This window comes from Anser brachyrhynchus (genome assembly GCF_964034855.1).
Source record: "Anser brachyrhynchus genome assembly, chromosome: 24".
Lineage (NCBI taxonomy): Eukaryota > Metazoa > Chordata > Aves > Anseriformes > Anatidae > Anser > Anser brachyrhynchus.
This window is the reverse complement of record NC_137717.1, coordinates 3155997-3172637: the sequence shown is the minus strand read 5'-3', so window position 1 is coordinate 3172637 and position 16641 is coordinate 3155997. Positions and strand designations below refer to the sequence as shown.

Below are 16641 nucleotides of genomic sequence, written 5' to 3'. Positions count from 1 at the left end.
GTGCTTAGCTTCTTGTACAATTAACTTGTAAAATGATGATTCTGATCATCTCTTCATGTCTTCCCACTCGTACTCCTGTCTGTTGGATAAAGAGTTTGCAAATGTTGCAGAGAATTTCAGAACGTGTTCACCAACTCGCAGAAGGCTTAGGCTGCGAATATGAAATCACCACAAACTATCTGGAAAAATGCAGTGCTCACACCATGTTCACCTATTCTCAGCGCACATGGGCATCGTTTAACTGAGAATATCCAGCAAATCAAAAGCTCTCAATTACCCCGGTAGGAAAACCCCCAAAGTGTGTAGACTTTAATGACCAGGAAAAAGTGAGCCGAAGGTTTGTGACCCCTCAGCATGGAGCATTTGCAAATCCTTCTGCTCCAGAAGGTTTCCCCAGGTCTGCAAGTCATAGCAAATGCTAAAAAAATATTTTTTATGCAAGATCAACTCTGGAGTGAAATACAGAAACGTACAAAGAGATCTCAATTGACCATCTGGCTCTAACGTTCCCAAAGCTTGTAGCCATTTATCTCTGTCCAAAAGTGTGCTTTAAAGATGCAACAGGAATCTTCCTTTGTAGAGGGAATTTGTGAGTGTGTGTTTGGCCTTCAAACACGTTAAACTAAACACCAAAGCCTATGGGGAGTACATAAACACTAAAGAACAAACAAGCTTGCTTCATACCTGAAACGAAACTTGATTTTGGTTGCAGAAGAGTGTTTATTTTCTTGGAAAGAAACAGGCCCTGGCCTTTCAGCTGTTACAGATTTTCTCAAGGGAATAATTTTTTTAGCAAACCTTGTTCCTTCTGTAATCCTTTGTAACAACTCACCGACTCATGCTGCCCTAGCTTTAAAAATACATTTTCAAAGCCCATTAGCAAATTCACAGGTTTTTTTTATACACTGAGAATTAAAGTGGAAACATAAGACCTAGCAAATTATTTTCACTTTATATACAGTCTCCCTAGTAAACAAGTGTTGCAAAAGCCTGTGTGCTGTCGGCAGAGCACTGAGGGATGGAGAACAGAATGTGGTCACATGTGGTTTTATTCAGCAAGTTATTTATATAATCTGAAGTATAGTAACAATCTGCCTGGATCCAGAGGCTCCCAGCTCCGCAGCCCGTGCAGACGGTGCTCCTTGGCTTTTCCACTGCGTCTACACGGCTGCTCTCGGGCTCCGAGCACTTTGCTTCTGCGTCGCGCAGCCCAGGCAAGATGCTGATTTCCAAGCAGAGCTCCGGGAGGGTTTCGGGACCACATCCTGGCCTCCCTCCGTTTAATCTGGATGCGAGCCTGTCCCAGCAGCCAAAATGACCCCATCCGGTCTGGGTCCCACCTCCCCCTGCCTGATTTCACTTCCAGAGCTTTCCAAAGGCTCCATCTCCTCTGCATCCCACGGGAAGCATCTCTTCTGCCCCCCAAAGCAGCCTTCTGCCCACCAACACCGCACCACACCCCGCTCCTCCTGGCGGAGAGGCAGCTCCAGAAGGTGTCCCCCCACGGCACACATCACCCACCAGGGATCCCTCGGGGTGTGGGATCTGCCCTCGCAGCCACAGGACCAATTATGCAACATTGCAGACTAGCGGTGCAGGAGGAGATCGGCTGGGAGTGTGGGCTGAAGAAGGCCAGATGAGGTCTGAGCAATACCCACGTCGTCGTAAACTGTCAGGTCTGCTCACCCGAAAGAAATGGTTTTCATCTCGCTGGCATTAAAGATTACAGTCAGTCATTCCGCGGGAAGGTGAAGGGAATTCTTTATTGTGGCTCTTCGGTTCTATCTTGAATAGCAATAAGGATTATCCTCCAGATTTCTGCATCTCACTCGGAGCCCGAAACATGTGTTCATAATTTTCCTCTCCCTTTCAGGCAATGCCAGCAATCTCCTGAAGTTCTTAAACTGAACCTGTGAAATTTAGTGGTTGGCCAGCGTATCTGACATATTCCCCTAAAATACTGCCTCAAGTGTGCTTCTCATACTGATTTACGATTTTTTTTCTCTAACAAAGTATCCACTGTATTTTATCGCTAGTATTTCTCACGCCATTTTTTTTTGTCAGAAACAAAGATCAGACCAAAGATGCTTCTATGAATTTCCAAGGAGGAGCAGTAGGTGGCTGGCTTGGATTTCTTTAGTCTAATTTTTCTGGTTCAGGCAGGCAAAGACTTCATCATGGCATGATTATTAAAGGTCTAGGGCCAGCCAAGTTCTGTTCCTTGACCTAAGTGCTGAAGTTGGTGGGGTGGTACACACATGAGCAGAATTTGGGACGTCTCCTGCGTGGATGTTGGCAGGTGGAGCAGGGCAGAGCCCTGAGGATGCTGCTCAGACTGGCCTAGGGACCTGAGGAAGCTGCTGGGAAGCTGAGATTTGTTCAGGGCGATGAGGAGGGGACACTGATACCACATCTTTTGTCACAGAGATGCCAGCTGGTCCCTTCTGCCGAGCAGGCGGTGGCAACACGGACCCCGATTTGTGATGGCTGGGTGGCCAGCCCTCACGAGCAGCAGGACCCTCTTGCGATGGGCACACCAGGGGCTGCCACTGGGCTGCTGCGAGGAGCCCCCATGTCTGCTGGCCCCACGGGAGAGCATCCAGGCCTGGGAAGAGGTGGGGGACACGGGGACACCCCCAGCCCCAGCTCCCCGGCTGCTGCAGCCAGTTGTGCTGCAACCCGGGTTGTGCCGCCTTGCAGCGTGCTCGGCTCAGACGTGCCTCTCTGCTCTTGGTTGCTTTGCTTTTATGAGCCAGTAGTTTAAAACTTGAAATAAACAATGATAATTGCCTAATTTGAGGGGAGGACGCTGTTTCTCTTTCTGTGCCAAAGGAATGAAAATTTGTCAGGACATAAAAATACCATAGGCTTTCCCTACACGCAAACTGCTTCTGTGGCGGCTCGCCCAGGGAGGCGTGCGTTAAAGTTTTGTGACGATTGCAGCTTCCAGCACCGGATTTGGGTTTATTTCTGGTGTCCCGTTGTCACAAGCACCAGTCCCCAGTGCCCGGCGTGGCACAGGAGGGCGAGCGGCTCTCCTCCTGCCACGTGTTCGCAGGCAGCGCTCCGCGGCAGGCGGGGAGCGGAGCCTCATGAATCTGTAATTGCAAATGTGGGGCTGTGGCAACAAGGGAATTCAATGAACCCGCAGACTTCATATCTCCGCTGACCCGCTATGGCCCATAAACGATCTAAATACTGACTCCTCTTGTCTGTGGCCAAAAGGGAACAGTCAGTTCTTGTGTTTCTGAACAAGGCGGCATCATCTGGCAGGGCGTTTGAGGCTTTATGGAGTCATCGTTTCTGTTTCTCAGAACCTTCTTTCAAAAGTCGTTTCTTGCGCTGAACCTTTAGTCGCTGCCCTCATCCCGTCACAGCCCTTCCCTGCTCGTGTCGCACCCTCAGCTGTCACGTCTCTGTCTCGTGTGTGCTGCGAGGGTGGTTGTTCTGGCACACAGTGAATAAAATGAATGGTTTCACCTGAAGAGGAATAACTTCCCACCTGCAGGCACCCTACAGATAAATCTTTGATCTCCTCCGCTGAAAGGCTGCGAGCAGGCAGAGGATGAGGTAGCAGCGCGGAGGCGAGGCGTTGCACAGGGAAGTTGCACAATCGCGGGAGTTTACGAGAGGAGTCCAGCTGCACGATGCACCAAAGAGAGCGAGGAAGGGGCTGGCAGAGAAATTTCTTTTCTTTTCTATTCCAGTTGTCATCCCACCCTTGCCACTGCAGCAGCCAAGCGTTCCCGGGCTTCGACATGAAAGAGCACAAGGCGATCTCGCCTTGCACTGCGCCCTGGGGCGAGCACCGCGCTCCGCAGGGGCTGAGCCTCGGCTGTCCCTTGGCCACGGACACCATTCCTGCTCCATCCCATGGCGGGGGCTGCAGCTGTGCCCCCTCTGCTTCATCTCGCAGCTCAGGACCGCAGTGGGGCTGTGCTGAGGCTCTCAGGCAGGAGCTGCTCCCCGTGCCCCCAGCCCTGTGCAGCGCCCGGCACCGTGCAGCCCGGACCCGCTGCCCCGGCCGGCCGGGCTCTTGTCCAACCTCGCAGAAATCCACGGCTTGGCTCTCTGCTTCCTCCCATCTGCCCAAGTTTATTTTCCTTGTTTTCTGTTTATGAGCTGGGCGAGTATTGAATTTCCCGAAGTCATTGCCATCCATTGCCACAGGTCTTGCACACAAAGACTCCCTCGGTGCCAGGATCCAAGTTTTGCAATTGGACTGGTTCCCTTTCCCTCCAACCATTGTGGAAACAGCCTTTGTTTTGCTTCTGGATCTTGTTCATCAGGCCCAAATCAAGGGCCGCTATCCAAATCCTGTTTTTTTTGAAATCCGATTTCACTGTTTTAATGAAAACAGCATATTTTAGGGGACAGGGCTGAGGTCCTTGAACAGTAGGATTATTTTTTTTTAATATTTTTTTTTTCTGCAGGACTTGTATATCTTTGCAAAAGCTGAGCTGTCCAGTCCTGCCAGTTCCCTCTGAATAGCAGGGACTGGAGGGACGGGGCATGAACGCTCCTAAGGGACTTATTAAAAGAGAAAGCTCGATTTCTGGCCGAGGAGCTCCATCCCAGCTGCAAGCTGACAGCCAAGGCTGAACGCCCCGCGCTCTCGGAGGCTGGCTGAGAGGTGGGGGAGCCTGGCAGCTGCGAGAGCCTCTCCGTCGGCTTGTGCGGAGGAGTGAGCGGCTGCAGCCGTGGCTGAGCGTGAGCCGATGCTCCTGCTCCAGGGCTCCTGTGCGTCTCTGGCCCCGAGGATCGTGGCTCCTTTCCCTGCACCCGTTTTTGTCTCCTCCAGCGGCAAACGCCTCTGCACGGTGTCGTGGCCGCAGCTGGCGAAAGGCAGCAACGACTCCTCCGTCCCTCGCGAGGCAGTCGCACTGACCTCAAGCCTTCCAGATGAAAAACCCCATTTATTCCGGGCCTGTAGGAGAGGAATCCCCTTAAGTGCATGCTCAGGCATGTGCCGCTGCTTCCCTTGTGTATGTCAGAGCGAGGGAACGGTTCTGTAATCACCCATTTTTATTTAATTGTAACGCCCCTGTCCCACTAACTGTTCCAGATGCTCTAATGGTTCCTAGCTCTGGGCTCTAAAACATGCTGTTCTTTTCACCCTGGTCTCCGCCCTTCAAGTACAAACAATGGTTTTGCTGGTTTTTGAGCCTTTTGTGTGCCAACGGGATGTGGGGAGAGAATCCCCTCCATGCCAAATTCAGTTGATAATAAGAAACAGGAAAGGAGCTTGATGCCAGCTTCGCAAGAGCCGAGCAGCACTGGGCTGCTCGCTGCGGCATGCGGATGTCGCCATCGCCCAGCAGCAGGGTGGGATGCGGGGGGGAGACGAGGGGAGAGGGCTGGGGCAGCACAGGGGGGCTTTGGCCCCGGCGAAATCAAGCACCGTGAGTCTGCACAAACCGGCAGGGATGCTCCCAATGGCCGCAGCACCTAGTGGGCGTGAGATGCTCCTGGAGAGCACCAGGAGCACGAGGATAACACGGGATGAGCATGGGCAGGGCGCTGTGCTGGGCGCTCCCTGCCCTGGTGCATCAGGAGTTGTGGCTGCGTGACCACCGCCTGCCCACCGGCAGCCCCACCAGCAGCCAGCGGGTGCCGTGGGTGCAGCAGCCCCATGGCTACTTCCTCCCTTTGGCTACTTTCTCCCCTTGGCTGTGGCCACCATGCATGCACCTGCACATGCAGGAATGAGCAGCCCCAGGGGCTTTATCCCCTCCCCGTCTCCCCCTACCCCATTCCCCTGTGCTTTTGGGTGGCCGTGGGCTGCTCCCCGAGGCACCCCCAGCGTGGCTTTTCATAGAAACCATTTTGGGAAGACTTGGCTGCGCCTTCCTGCCCGCTGCACGGCCGGTCTGGCGTTCCAGCAGCCCTGGTTATTAACAGCCGTGTCACTTCTGTGTCCCCTGGGCATCAGTCAGCCCCGTCTCCCCGCTGATGGAGGAGACGGGGAGGAGCAGCCCTGCTGCAGCCGGCGCTGCGACTGCCGGGAAGCCTGGTGTTAGCAGAGCCGCGCGGGGAGGTGGCAGGAGGAAGAGGACCCTGGCTCCCAGGACCGATTATTGCTAAAGTCTCCGCAGGTTCCTACATCTTCTCTTTTATCCCTTCTTTATATATATTTCAGAATGATATAAATTCTCCGCTATGAACCCCGCTGTGTGAGCACAAAGGAGAAGTTGCAGGCGGGCCCAAGAGAAAGGGAGGATAAAAAAAACCACAGGAGAAAATTAATAAAGCATTTGAGAAAGGGAGGGGGCGCCTCGCTGGGAAAGTGTGTAGCACACAGGGCTCCCCAAAGCACATCAAAGCCTGACTCTGAAATTAGCCCAACTGTTGGGAATGTAAAGCAGGGGATTCTCCCACTGGGCTGTGGATTGAGAGTCCCCCCACGGGCTGCGAGGCACTGACATTTGTATTTATCCAGCCTAGAAGCTCCATCATGGAGCTTTTCAAAGGGCACTGCTGGGACCCAGCAGGCCACCTCCCCAGCACGGCAAACACTGCGCTTTTAATTACTGCTCCGAGACGGCACATGTGCCCGACCCCCACACTAATTCTTGTTGCAATTACAGCGATCTAATTGAGTTTATTCACTCTCGGCAGCTTTTGTGCCTTTCTTCCTCGCACTCCCTGCCGGTGAGAGCTGGGGCCTCCATTGATCCTCTAGGTAGTAATACGGGCAATGTCGGCGAGCCTCCCCTGGGGCTCCCGTGGGGCTTTATTGTGTGCACGGAGCTGGGGAGTGCGGGAGCCTCTGGCGAGCGGAGCCCTGCCCCGCAGCACCCGACCCCTGCGCTGGCTCGGGCCAGCGCCACGCTCGCAGCATTTCACCACGTCAGCGTGCAGCGTGCGCCGGACGTTTTGTTTGGAGAAGCAATTTTACATTTTTATAGGAAAATTACTTCCAATTAGCAAAGAGATGAGGCCTTTGGAAGTTGCAAATAAGGCTTTCCGCGCTCGGGGATGATGAGTTGTCCGACGGGGACAGCGAAGGTCTCCAGCTGCGCTCGTGCAGCGGGCGCGAAGCCGAAGCCCCCGGGCAGTAAGTGGTACTGCTGTCCTCTGTCCTGACCCTCCTGCTCGTCAAGGAGGTCTGAGACCCACCAGATTCCCAGAGGCACAAAAACTGCACCTGCCCCTCAGGGAGGAAAGCACCGAGGTCACCCAGTGCTGCCTCCCTCCCTCCTCCTCCTCGCGAGCATCGCCTCCTCCGCAACCACCTTGCAGGAGGCTGCAAAGAGAGGTACCAGTGATGTGGTTACCTGTCAGGTACCCAGAACTCAGTGCCAACTGGATGCAATTCCAGTGCTGAATAATTATCTCGTTACAGCCCCGTGGCTGGGACTTGCACCAAACCCTGGCATGAGTGCTCTGAGCGAGGATGCGGCCGTGAGCTGCAGCGGAGCCGGGTGGTATCAGGCAGTCCCAGGCATGGTACTGGAAATCAGCCCCCAAATGACGCTCCTCTGGCTATTTTTTATTTATTTATTTTTATTCTGGCAAACGTTGATTTCTGTTGGAGGAAAAAAAAAAAAAGATTAGAAATCAAACTCTGTTTAGTATTTTTGATAACAGTGATCTGTGCAGCAGTGATGAGACATTTTGAGAGCTGATGTCTCCAAAGGCAGGGGGATAGCTAGGCAAAAAGGCCGGAGATGGAACAGGGCATAGAAAGGCTGACGGCAGCTTGAGCTGGGTCTCCCTGCTTGGCACACCAGTGGCTTGAACGCCCAGTGGAGCTGGGCCAAACTGGGACTGGGGGGAGCAGCACTGCCTGTCCCCCGGGTGCAGGGCAGCATCCTGCTCCTGCTCAGCTGGGAAGGTGCTCAGCTGCAGGGATTTTCTCCTGTCCCTGCCAGCCTTTCTCCGTGGCTGGGCACGGAGGCACGCAGGACGTGCTGGGGGGCAGCCAGCACCCCCAGCACCCAGGGGAGAAGCCCTTCTTGGAGGGCCCTGGTGGAAACATCTGCCCTGGCTTCTGTGGATGCTCTTGAAAAGGGAGCTGAGCAGACACATGGTAACTGGCAAAGGGCCCAATGAGGGAGGAGGGGGAGGAATTAACTCTCATTTAAGTCCACTTTTGTTGTAAATAAACTATAATCACTTCAAACCTTTTGCTTAATCAGAAAGGGATGTTAAACATTAAGCAAACAGTCGGCAGGCTTGTCTTACTGCTGGATTAGAGATATTAAATGCTAGCGATACTTGCTTTTTTTAATCTGTCCTGCAGCTGTATTATTAAAACAAACACATTTGCAGACCTGCAAAAAAACTAAACGAAAACAAAAGATGAGATTGAAGCTTTCCCAAGGGCAATATCTGAAATCTGGACAATTTTAAGATCTACGTTTAGTCTTCATCTTTTGAACCAAATAATGGAGGGAAATGACACATAATAAAATTAACCACTGGAATTAGCAGCACATTCTTTAATGGAGCCAGGTTAAAATCCCTGGGTCACATCCTCGTAACCTCTCTACCGCACCTCCAGTGCCCAAGCACTGCGTCTCTGAGCATGACCCGGGACTCTCAGAATTTTCCTTTCTCTGTTGGGAAAGAGAGCAAATAGCCTTTGACCTTACAAAGATGCAAATTTTTGCAATAACCGATGTTTTTTTCCTTAAAGCTCCAACTTCTGGACTTGAGTGAATGCATCCAGAGACAGGGAGATTCACAAGAGTTCACAAAACTCTTACCTTTATTTGAGAAAAATGAAGGTTTCTAGCTTCCTTGGGAAGAGAATAAAGAGGCTTGAAAATACGATACCATGAAAGACTTAAAATTGCAACTGGAGCTAAGGAGAAGCAAATATCCATTTTTCGAAACTGGGGTTCTGAGCACTGGTAGGGGAGCACCAGCCAGGCTCAATATGCTTGAGAAACCCGAGCAGAGTTGTAGCACGGGCGGGAAAACGTGGCCGGCATCTGCCACAGCTGGAAGCTGAGGTGCAGCCCTGGTGCACCCATGCCGCGCCACGCATCGCCCTGTCGGGGCAGGCAGCCGGGAGCAGCGGTGCCTTGCCCTCGGCCTGGGCTGTGAGCTGTCCCCTCCTCTCCCAGCTGGGATTACACAGCTCCTGCCACCCTGCCCCGAGCGCTGGAGTCCTTTTGTTCCTCCCTCCAGCCCCAGGGACAATAAAACAAGATTTTAAAGGAACCAAAGGAAAATGTCAGCTCGGTGGGGCTGGGTAGGCTGAGACACGCAGCAGTCTCAGGGCAGCAGAGTTAAAGTGAGTGTCCATCGCTGACAGGGATGCCAGCCAGCAATTTATTTTCCACATTAATTTTGATTATGAGTTCTTATATGGTTACGAAGCCCAATTTTCACAAGGGAAATTTACCCCCCCCACGCACAGGACAACAAATCAGATTGACCTAAAGTTGTTCTTTCCTAAATTTCTTGTGGAATCTTGGCTGGACACAAGTTGTCTCAAATGCAATTACACTGTCATAAATAATTTTCCACCTCTTTTTTCTGTCTCAACCATCCTGCTCCCCTGGGGTCAGTGGAAATTTCCCCCTTTTATTAGGTTAGACCAGTTGGCACGGAGAAAAACTCTGCGCTCATGGCATCATTGTCTGCTCTGAGCCAAATCCTCAGAGATCTCCCTCCCACTAACACAAAAGCCGGCTGAGCCGTGGCTGGGCTGGATAACGAAGCTCGTGGCTGGGGGCCAGCCTGCCCCCGAGCATCCCAAGCCCCCCAGGTCTCCTCGCCCTGCCCTGGGAAACACCAACCCATACCATTAAGTTTAAGCACCCGCACCAACCAAAGTGGAGTTCACGACCCTGGAGCATCAGCTCGGCTTGGATGAGGAGGTGCAAGCAAGAGAGAGCTCAGGATTCAAGGCAAGCACGCACTAAGAAATGCCTTGCTGCCTTTAGACATTAGCGAAGGGCTATTATACACGTATTTCTCAAGGTCTGTTGGCTGAAATACTCCATTTTTTTAGCGCCTGCTCAGTTCACAAGCTGTCTCCTGTCCTTTCGTGGTCGCAGAGCCAGGCAGTATGTGACCGAGCCCTTGCAGACAATGGGCTCGGCAATGTGACTAACATCTGCCACATGTGGACACGTCCTCCTGCTATTTAGTACCAGACTGTGCTCTTTTTTACTGTGTCTTTCATACAAGCTGCATCCCCAAACCACTTCACAGAGCAGACTAATTAAAATCATGGGTACAAAGCCATGCAGGGAGAAAAAGCCCTCTTTAAGGCATCCAAAGAGTGAGGGGATCACGTTCAGCCCACAGGCTACTCTGCAGGGTGACCGGCGGGTTCCTCCCTGGTCTCAGTCACACCCATGCAAAATCTGGGCAGATTTCATTAATTTGGCCCCCTCAAGGGCTGGTAAACAATTTTCAAGGGTCATTAGAAGCGTTACTGAACCTAAAATCCCTGGGTTGCCGGTAGGACCAGTGCGCTCGGGCTGCCTGCAAGCCAGCAGGAGCCGGGGCACGTGGCGGAGCAGGACGCTGCCGGTGGATACGGCGGGAGGCTGTGGCTTCCCCCGGCTCCTTTTGCACGTCCTCAAACATTTCGAGATGCTGGGAGGATGCTGCCTCTGCCCGCTGGCCGGCAGGGAGGGAAGGGCTGAGTGTTCCCAGCCTCCCCGAGCCGCATCTGGTGCCTCTTAGCAGTCCACGGGACACGAGCTGGGTGTCTCCGGGCACAGATTCGACCCAGGCCAGTCCTGTAACGTTGTAGGAAAGCCTCAAATGGCTGGACGCATCTTCGGCAGCGAGGAGGAGTTGGTGTCTTGACACTTGCTTCCCTGCCCTCGCAGAGGAGGGCTGTTCTACTCTCCGTCCTTACGTGGGCTCTGGTTTCTGTCCAAACGAAGAGCGCTCATCCTCGTCCCATTCCTGCGACTGCGTGTTTTGAATTAAGCCATATCTGAGGCACTCGGGAAAGTGTGAAGCAATTTTTATTTAGAGGATGAAAAAACGGTGGGAGAGCAGAAAGAAGATGACCCAATGAAATAGCCTGGTCCATTATTAGTAACTGATTAACAGGAAAATGGAGAGGAGCCTGGAACCATGAGCCACGTCAGAGGGCTGCCAGGACTGCGAGCCACATTACTCAATAAGTGGAAAGTCCAGGTAAAACACATCCCCTGGCTACACATGTGGTAGTGATTTGGGCAGATACGCTGTCAGAGCAACGCTGACATCATAGCGAGAGGTATTTACAGCCGACAAGGAGAGCTTGGAGCAGACCTTGGCCCCCCTACCCCTCCCCACTTTTTTTTTTTTGTTTTATTCTGAGCTGTTATTATGAAGAATTATTTATGAAGTGGTGAGAGCATGAGCAGCACAGGCCTGCCAAACTTAAAGCACTTTTCATTTAACAGAATGAAAATTATTTTAACATGAGTATCTAAAGCAAAGATCCACAGATTCTGGACAGCTTTATGGAGGCAGGCTATAAATTCTGAGCTCACAAATGTATTTTCTTCGCTGCAAGTTCATGTCACCAATAGGCTTCTCTTCACCTCTGAGAGTTTATTTTCAATAAACACAAGCTAAATCTCCAGCAGTTTCCAGAGGAGGATGTTAGCAGCTATTACTGTATCTAATCAACTGCGATCCACGGACTGTTCCAGCAGGACACTTAGGAACAGATTTTAATTCTGTCCCGGCACTGTGGGATTGCACGAGGCTCACCTTGCAGCCTCTGAGGTCAGCGGGGAGCATCACGGAGGGTCTCGTTCATTACAGACCTGGTCCCAGGCCACCAGGACTCCCTCTGTTGGCATCCCCAAGCCCCACTTGGGCTGCAGCAGGACGGAGCTTCCCTGGAGCACCCACCGGGCTCCTCCGCACAAGCTCCCAATGCAGAGGATCCCCAGCCTGGCTCAGCAGCACTGCTCATCGCGATGTCTCTGCCCATGCTCATGCAAAGCACCATCAGAGCACACTCCTGCTCCTCTGTTTATTTAGCAGGATATTTTTCTCTTCCCTGGTTGCCTTTCATCGTTGTCCCTGCGATCGCCGTGGAGCAACAACCCAGCTTTGCGAACACAGAGCCATGCACCAGGCTGCGGGCACACCCCAAGGGGCAGAGAAACCCAGCCAGAGGGTGCCAAGTGCAAACCTCTTCTTTTCATTTGGGGGGGGTGAAAACCACACCAAAGCCCCCTCCGCTTCCTTCCTGCCACCCACTGCAACCTGGCTGCTGCCAGCACCCACGGTCAGTGGAAACACGCGGTGGTTTTCCAACATGCAATCGGGCGCTTTCCGCTCCTGGGAGCCAGCGCTCAGTTGTGGGGCGGTGTGGCTGCAACCCCCCCGGCCCACCCTTGGCCATAATTCACACGTAGATGGAGACCGAGGATCTCGGATGATCTCAGTTTCTGACGGCTCAGAAGCGACCTGCTGACATTGGGATGTTTTGCTCTGCTTCCTTCGTCTGGGCCAAACTCAGCCAGCGGGGTATTTGTATTTCTTTTTCACATAGTTTAGAATGCCAATTGCTGTCATATTATTTTTGTTTGGAATTTCATGTCAGTTCAGTATGCTACTGAAATGTATCCTCCCCACAGACGAAGGCTGTTGGGAAACCACAAGCTTCGTGAAATTCAAAATTGGTAAGCAACAAAATTATGAAACCACAGGAAATGGAATGAGCAATTCCTGCAATTCTTGCTTTTCCCCTCAACTCCTCCATTGCTCTTCGAAAAAAAATAATAAAATAAAATAAAAATGCATTAAATGGGGTGTTAGCAAATGCTTCCTGTCCTCCAGTAAGATTTCTGGTTTTCTGGGTGCTGAGAAGGATGGAGGGGAAGGGCCGCGGAGGGCAGCCATGACTCACGCTGCCGGCCACCATGGGGCTCGCAGCAGAGGAGATACATCAGGGTCAGCGAAGAAAGGATGACAAAGACCCCACGATGACAATGGGCAGCGGCATGTGGGACCCACCAGCATGCAGAGGGCAGCCTGGAGAGCAGCCTGCCTCTTCGCTTGACATTTTTTTATGGGTCAGCACTTCATCTTGCTGTTTGTGGGACAGCTGAGTGCTGCCGCTGCCATAGCCAAGGGGCTGCCCAGCGAGCAGCGCACCGTGCCGCTTCTGTGCCTGCCACCAGCCTGCTCGGCCTTGTGGTTGGATGGGGATGTTGGTCTTTCCCCAGATCAGTAACTTTTTCCCTCGTGAGCTGGGGACACCAATCACTACCATGGGACCCAAGCCCGTGAGCACGGGTCCCAGCACACCTTGAGCTGTGCCTCACCCCATGACGAGGAGCCCTGGAGTCCTTCAGCCTCCTTCAACCATTTTCTCGTTTCAGTTTCAATTACAGGCTGAGCGGCAACCCAGCTAACGTGACTCTGACTATGGCTGTGCTTCTCCAGTGTAATTTGGTTTGCATTTCACTGTTGACATGTTTATGGGGTGATGATGCTGGGGCAACGGCCCGTGATGGTAAGCGAGAGACATCGGCGTTTTTCCCCCTGTTTGAAGAACGCACAAGTTGCGGGAACAGCCAGAAGCTGGAAGTTGTGGTATGAGTGAATCCAGGACCCTGCGATGCTCCAAGGCATGATTCTCACAGCTTCACTAAAAGGTCTGAGGCCACGGCAGCCCCAGCCCTGCTCTTCTGATCACCAAGGTGCAGACCTAGCCTGGCTTTGGAAAAGTATGCAACAGCCAACCCCTTACAAGCAAGCGAATCAGTAAGGTACTTGCAATAGTTACTCTTCATCTTGGTTTTGGAAAGGGAGGGAGTGATGGTGGGGACTGAGATGAGAATTAAGCTGGACTGGGAGCATCCACACGTCCTTTCCAGACCTAGGGGTGTGCAGAGGGGCTGGGAGGCTGCCCATATTCACGTTCCAGCACGCAGCTCAGTGGCTCACCCTCCCAGGGCAGGCTTATTTCACCTCTGGTGAACAATTCCAGCCATGACGTAGATGTCCAAGCGTCTGCTTGCACAATGTGGTGGATGAGATGCGGTGTCAGGTATGGTGTCTGCTGGGTACGTGCTGCAGCACATCTCTCCCGCAGCCTCAGGGTGCCATACACCAGCACGTCAAAACCTCAAGCCGATGGATGCTGAGCTCAGTGCACATCACTCCTCTGAGGCTACCAGCTCTGTATGGCCATGGCAGCCCCCATGGGGTGGGACCTACAGGCTTTCCTACAGCCAGAGGAGACCCCAACCCCAGCACAGGACCAGACTCATTAGCTCAGAGCATCTTCTTTGGTGAAGGTAGATGAGCATCATGCTCTGCGGGACAAAATGGAAATGACAACAAGCCCTGGTCTGCAGTTTCCTCCAAATCCTTTGTCAGCTGGCCCCGTGAGGACCAGCTCCTTTCAGAAACACACTTTACCTTCAGCAGACTTTCACAGCAAAGCCAACAACCCGCTGGCACCATCAGCTCTTGGTGGCTGTACAGCCTAAAACAGGAGCTGGCAAGCCTTGACCAAGCTGGTAGCACAGACGATGCTGTACCAAGAAACCAGCCGAGATACTGCAGAAATTCATCCCCGTGGCAGCTCTGCTCCAGCGCAGAGCAGCACCAACTGTGGCTCCCGAGCACTCGGCTGCACATCGGGGAGAGCAGCTGCTGCAGCGCTGCTGGCTCCAGCGGGGTGTCCAGGTGTCTCAGACGGGTTACGAGTCTCCAGTATTTCCCCGTGAAATGTCAGGGGACAGTGTAGAAAATGATGCTTTTCAATAACAAGGAAATATTCCTGAATGAAACCAGATCTGTTTATTTTGAGTTCACTGTTGCAAATCATTGCAAAGAGAACCCAGTCCTGCAGAATGGATCCAACGTGGATGTGAACCACATGAGGTGCAGGTTTGATCCAGCACAGAAACATTCTGAATTTGCTTTTTTTTAATCTAATTTCTTATTGAAACAATGTGGTTTGCATGAAGGTTTTGATGTTTTGTTTTAAAACCACACATCTAATTTTAAATGTTTAAGGCTTATAAATAATACAGTAATTTTGATGCAGCCAAAGAAGATCTCATGCGAGAAACAGATAAATCAGTAAATCAGTACCTCATTTACATGTTTAACATGTGCCACATTTTATTCACTATCCTCCTTGGATGGGACTCAAAGGGACTCTCCAAAGAATTTGCCCCCACATCCCTGCTTCATCCTGAGCTAGAAACAAATTCCACTTTGGAAAACAAAAAACAAAACAAAAGAAACCCTGAGCTTTTATCACAGATGTCAGCAATTAATCCCTCCATTAAATAAAACATTTGCTCACCTTATTTTGCCTTTTTCTCATTTGCTAAGATGAGACATGTCTCTCTCCAGAGCTGCATCCGACTAGGGAAGCTTCCCGGTGCATCCCTGGGCAGTGGGAGAGCTGTCCTACGAGAGAAATTCCCCAAGCGAGCCCTGAGTTTCCCTAGGGAAAGGGGATTTTTGCATGTGCAAAACCTTTAGAGAATGAAATAAAATTGCTTTAACACCCCTGCATGCACCTCTGGTCTCTATGCCCCTCTCCCTGGTGGGATGCACAAACTAGCACTGCTGCTCCAAAACTGCTCATTTTCACCTGTTTTTGCACCTGTTATTAGTCATCTAATAATCACTGCAGTAGTCGCTAATTTCCTCCTTGCTACCGTCCAGGATAGCTGCTGTCTCATGCAGAAGGGTTAATCTCAGTCAATTAATTCAGCCTCTCCAGCCGTGCAAATGAAACGTGCCCCAATTACTGCCATCTCCTCCTCTGGTGTAAGAGTGAAATCTCATTAGCACTTGAGTACAACCAAGAATGCACTAATGGGGGTGTTAGATGTGTTAATGGAAAACATTTTCCTTTATCCTTTGGCAAATCAAGCTGTTTCCACCAAGTAAGTGTGGGATTTGATCTGGAAGTCTGCATGCAGCTGCATGGCCAGGCTTTGAGGGCATTAAGTCTAAAAAGAACAGAGCACGGAGAAATGCACTAATCCCGGCCTCATTCAGCTTCCCCTGCCTTCGCCTGCCTCTGTCCCTCTCCTCTCCTGGTTTGCACAATCCCATATTTGCAAGGACCTACATTTTGAGCCAGATGAGCTGCTGATGTGTGCCAACATGAAGCCCTTGGCCTTAGCAGAGTGGCACCTTTAACACCAGCTGAGGATCTGGCTGGTCTGAGGAGGGTCCCACACTCAGAAAATGATATTAGGACTACAAGCAACGCTTTGCTTTGCCAACTTCACTATGGTGCTGTGAAATGGATAAGAAAAATGTGAAAAGCACAAGTGGAGTGTCTTTACATCCCGCTGAATAATGATTGTCCCATTTTTCTTGACATCTCCGTATGAAAATAATGCCTCTCTGAAGGCTGGATTCAAAATTAGTAGGAAGATTTTAGCTTTAACTTGTCTCTGGGAATGAAAGCTCCTTCCCGGCTGGGACTTCTCACCTGCTGCCCAACCACAGCAGGCGAGGTAGATTATGAAGCCACTTTAATAAGCTTAAAGAATTTTTTGGGAGCAATACTGTGGATTATTATTTTCAGCAGATGCAGCCCTGTGCAGCCTCGGGAAGGGTTAAGTGAAGCCCGCTCACCCAGCAGCATTATTCCCTGCTCTCAGATCTCACTCTACAAAACCCAGAGGTTTTCCTCCAAATGGGAATCCCAGCTTGTCGGACACAACCGTGCCAGCC

The 16641-nt window shown here is 51.6% G+C and overlaps 1 long non-coding RNA gene across 2 annotated transcripts; it reads right to left on the bottom strand.

Moving 5' to 3' along the window:
* Positions 1 to 716: 716 nt before the first annotated feature.
* LOC308182570 lies at positions 717 to 15531 on the bottom strand. 2 transcript variants are annotated; one of them, XR_013941890.1, is made up of 3 exons: positions 15248 to 15531; positions 7278 to 7528; positions 717 to 4927 (listed from the first exon to the last, which is right to left on the bottom strand). It is a non-coding gene; the product is annotated as an uncharacterized lncRNA (long non-coding RNA). The 2 variants fall into 2 exon arrangements; XR_013941891.1 differs by lacking the exon at positions 717 to 4927 and having other exon boundaries at positions 5929 to 7528.
* Positions 15532 to 16641: the final 1110 nt, after the last annotated feature.